General features: G+C 37.1%; 1 non-coding gene across 1 annotated transcript; it reads left to right on the top strand.

Annotated features, from left to right (window-relative positions):
• The first annotated feature begins 667 nt into the window (after positions 1-667).
• On the top strand, positions 668-774 carry LOC128283062 (small nucleolar RNA R71). The gene has a single exon (XR_008273404.1). It is a non-coding gene; the product is annotated as a small nucleolar RNA R71 (small nucleolar RNA).
• The last annotated feature ends 4170 nt before the right edge of the window (positions 775-4944 follow it).

The following is a 4944-nucleotide window of genomic DNA, read 5'->3' as shown; positions in this document are numbered from 1 at the left end:
CCTTTTAGGTAGAAAATTAACATATGGGTTGTAATAAGACATTGGCTACTAACTAGATTTTCACAAGGATTTAGTAAAAGTAACATAAATCCTACCTTAATCAACCCCTTTTGAGTTGGCCGAATGTCTAGAGCATTTCTTCTTTCCTTCTCCTAACTCACGGCAATTGCAAGAAAAGAAAGAAGATGAATACTCCCTCTTCCTTCCTTATTTTATTCATCTTTTCTTTTTAATTCCTTTCTTTAATTTATTTTAATTACTAACTAATAAAGAATTGCATTGAAATTCAACCTAGTGGATGGGCATCATGGCTTGGCCGGCCACTACTTGGGTTTTTGGGCAATTTGACATGCAAACCCAAGTTTCCTCACTTTGTTATTATTTGGTCCTTACATATCCCCCTATCATATTTTCTTAAGTTCTCAACTAAGTCAATCACTTGAAATTCACATTCATAAGTCTAAATTAAAACATCAAATTTTCACACATGCACTAATACTCATAGAGGATATGCAACCAAATTTTTAAATAAATTTTGGGACTCGGTCTTGTGGCCTCGAAACCACATTCCGACTAGGGTCGAATTAGGACTGTCACAGCGTCAACCATCTGTCTAGTTGAAGAATTCAGGCCACTGTGAAAAGTTTGAACCTGTAGCCAGAGTGGTAACCCATGGTGAGGGCACCTTCTCAACAGTTCCTTGTATCTCTCCCATGCATCGTAAAGTGTTTCTGGATCCATCTGCACAAAAGAAGAGATATCATTCCTTAATTTAGCCGTTTTAGCCGGCGGAAAATATTTTAGTAAAAACTTTTTAATCATTTGTTCCCAAGTAGTGTTTGACCCTCGTGGTAATGAGTTCAACCACTGTTTAGCCTTATTCCTTAATGAAAACGGAAATAACCAAAGACGAATGGCATTATCAGAGACACCATTGATTTTAAATGTGTCGCAGAGTTCTAGAGAATTCGCCAAGTGAGTGTTTGGATCCTCATCCTGCAAACCGTCAAACTAAACAAACTGCTGTATCATTTGAATTGTGTTAGGTTTCAGTTCAAAATTATTTGCAACAATAGCAGGCCTAACTCTACTTGACTCAGTTCCTGTTAAATTCGGTTTAGCATAATCATACATAGTGCGTGGAGCAGGATTCTGATTTACTGGGTTTGCAGCAATCGTAGAAGGTAACGGATTTTCCTGATTTTCAGCCATCTCCTTGGTTGTGGTTTGAATATTGTCCTCTTGCTCTTCCTCTGTGTATCTTAAGCTTCGCCTTATTTCTCTTCAGTTTCTGCGAGTTGTGCGCTCGATCTCACTATCAAAAAGTAACGGTCCTGACGAGTTTCTTCTGGTCATAAACTAGAAAATCCTGTCAGACACGAATAAAAGAGAAAATTAGAAAATAAAATAAAATTCTAAATTACAAATAAATTAAAATGGCTAAATTAATAAAAATGAGTGTTCCTAATATCTTAGTTCCCCGACAACGGTGCTAAAAACTTGATACGTGATATTCACAACAGGTTTTCAAAATTTATAATTAATTGTTCTTGAAACTAACTATTATCACGATGAAGGCAAGTATATCTATCGAACAGTAGTATAGCTTTAGCAAGATTGGATTGTCGAACCCAAAGGAACCAAGAGCTCTAGTAATTACTTTCTTTTTATTATCTAGCCTAAAAATTAAGGGATTTGTTTATCTAAACTAATTAACTAAACTAAGGGCGCACAGAGAGAAAATTGGGAAAAGCTTTTGGGAAAACTCGATTGATTAAGACAATACCTAAGGAAAAATCCACCTAAACTTCACTTGTTATTTGACTTTGAATCAAACGATTTATTCATTTGACTTGATCCGTAGAAATCCCTAAGTTATATTATTATCTCTCGAGAGACTAATAACGTCTAACCCTAGGTTGATTAATTGAAATCTCTTTCTAATTAACACCGTAGTGTTGTATTAACGCGATCTATAGACTCCCTTATTAGCTTTCACCCTAATCCAGCAAAATCTTGTCACCCTATCTCTAGGTGTGCAATCAACTCTGCTTAATTACGGTAAATTTACTCTTAGACAGGGACTGTTGCTCCTCTGAATAAGTGCATTAACTTGAATCAATATCTTGGAATATTAAAACAAGAATTAAGAACACATAATTAAGAACAAGTCAAATATTTATCATACAATTCAGATAATAATAACAAGATCCGTCGTAGGTTTCATTCCCTTTAGGTATTTAGGGGGTTTAGTTCATAATTATGAAAGAAAACATCTCAAAAGAATAAATATAACAAAACATAAAGAAAACTCAAAACTCTTGAAGGAAATTGAAGGGAGATCTTCAGTCTTGACGATGAATCCAGCTTCTGAGATGGATCAATCGGCTTTCCTTAAGTAATTCCTTGCCTCCTACTCTCTGTGTCAATTCTAAGTTCCTCCTCAGGTGTTTAAATAGGCTTTAAAATTCCTAAAAGCTCTCAAGAGTGGCCTTTTCCGAATAGGACTATACTTGGGCTCGACAGGGACACGCCCGTGTACAATTGCTTTAGATCATGGTCAAGGATGTTAAATAGGCACGGGCGTGTGGTCTACTCGTGTGAGTCATGCTTCGATTCTACGAAATGGACACGGGCGTATGGCCTACCATGTGAAGAAGTCTAGGCCGTGTTGATTTCCCATGTTGGCCCATTTTCTCCATTTTTTGGCCTGTTTCTCACTCTTTTTACTCTCCTATGCTCATCTAAGTATAAAACATGAAAATAAAGGATTAGGAGCATTGAATTCACCAAATCTAAGGAGAAATAATCTATAAATGTGCTAAGCATGGGATAAAAATATGTATAAATTACGGTTTATCAATTGGCAAAAAGTATATTTATAAAATGATGTCTTTCATGAATGATGTGTTGATGTCTTGGTTATGTATATTAGTTGTATGTATAAGCTTGGATTGGTGCTATGTATTGCTGTGTAAGTATGTGCATTAAAGGGTGGCAAAATGGCTTGGTAAATAGCCTTATTTTTGTCCACACGAGTAGACACACGGGCGTGTGTCTAGGCCGTGTGCGACACACGGCTTGCCCCACGGGTATGTGTTTAGGTCGTATGTCCCCTACACCCTAATTTTTGCAAAACAGAATTCCTAATATTGAGTACACAGGTAGAGACACGACTTTGTGTCTCAGCCATGTGAGGGCCACGGCCTTGGACTCGGGCGTGTGAAGTCTGCACTTATTTAATGAAAAATCATAAATTTTAAATCAACCACACAGCCTAGCACACGGGTGTGTGACTTGGTCGTGTGTCTTCAATTTGTTCTTAGGTCACAAACAGAGAGTTACACGGGTTCGGGACACGAGCGTGTGTGACCACACAGCCTGCCCACATGGGCATGCGACCCCTGTTTAGTGGAAAATTTTCTAAGTTTTGTAAAATTTTCTAAAATTCTCAGTTTAGTCCCGAACCACTTCCAAAGCATTTTTTGGGCCTCGTAGGCTCATATTAGGGACTTTATGATTGAACACAAAAATTTTTAATTTGGATGAAATTTTGTGGCTCGACAATGTATGTTTGTTCGTGTGATAAGTACGGTAATGCCTCGTATCATGTTCCGGCATTGAATACAGATAAGGAGTGTCACATAAGAGGTCTTTTAATACGAAAGGTACAATGGCCAACCAGGCTTTAGAACTTGTGCACACTAATGTATGTGGTCCCATGAGCATCAGTGCCTGAGGAAGTTATGATTATTATGTGACTTTTATCGATGACTATTCTTGATATGGATATATGTATCTAATGTACCGAAAAAGTGAAACCTCTGATAATTTTTGAGAGTTTTGTGTGGAAGTGGAAAAGCAATTAGATTTATTCATAAAGAATCTTCAATCTAACCAAGGTGGGGAATATTTTTCTGATGAGTTCTTAGGATACCTCATAGAGAATGAGTTTTTATCCTAATTGACTGCATTGGGCACTCCACAGCAGAATGACGTAGTTGAGAAAAGGAATAAAGCCTTGCTTGACATGGTTTATTCAATGTTAAGCTATTCATAACTTCCTACTTCCTTCTAGGGATATACGATTCAAATGGCTTGCTATATTCTGAATGATGTGCCAACCAAGTCTGCTTGTAAGACACCTTATGAAATGTGGTATGGAAAGAAACCCGCTCTAAATCACTTTAGAATATGGGGTTGTCCAGTACACATTCTGGATAAGGATGCAAAGAAGTTGGATGTACGGACAGAATTGTGCATGTTTGTAGGATATCTAAAAGGAACAAAGGGAGGATTATTTTACAATCTGAAAGATAATACGATTAAAGTTTCTATTCATACTACTTTCCTCAAGGAAAGCTACATGGATAACTTTAAACCTCGAAGTAAAGTGGTACTCGAGGAACTTTCGAGAGTGGTAGAATAATCATCGAGTTCAATTCTCGAGAAAGTTGTAGAAAGACTTGCAAACGGTCAACAACATAGGGGAATCCACCATTGTGGGAAAGTTTCTAAGAAACCATAATTCTTTATCTAGATGGTAGTATTTATAATATAAAAGCCAATCATGAGGATGATGATCCACTCACTTATAATGAGGCTATGCATGACGTTGATTCCAAGCTCTGGAAATAGGTCATGGATGCCGAGATGGATTCTATGAAATCAATACGATGTGAGAACTTGTAGACTTACCTATTGGGATTAAACTCATTAGGTGTAAGTAAATCTATAAGAAGAAGAGAAATGTGAAAGGGAAAGTGGAAACACACAAAGCTAGAATTGTAGGGAAAGGCTACACACAGAAAAAAGGCATCAACTATGATGAGACATTTTCTCGGGTAGTCATGCTCAAGTCTATCCTCATACTCTTATCCATTGTCACTATTCTCGACTAAGAGATTTGGAAAATGGATGCCAAGACAACATTCTTGAATGATT

This window comes from Gossypium arboreum, chromosome 10, assembly GCF_025698485.1.
Source record: "Gossypium arboreum isolate Shixiya-1 chromosome 10, ASM2569848v2, whole genome shotgun sequence".
NCBI classification, from domain to species: domain Eukaryota; kingdom Viridiplantae; phylum Streptophyta; class Magnoliopsida; order Malvales; family Malvaceae; genus Gossypium; species Gossypium arboreum.
This window is presented reverse-complemented; position numbering and strand designations above follow the sequence as displayed.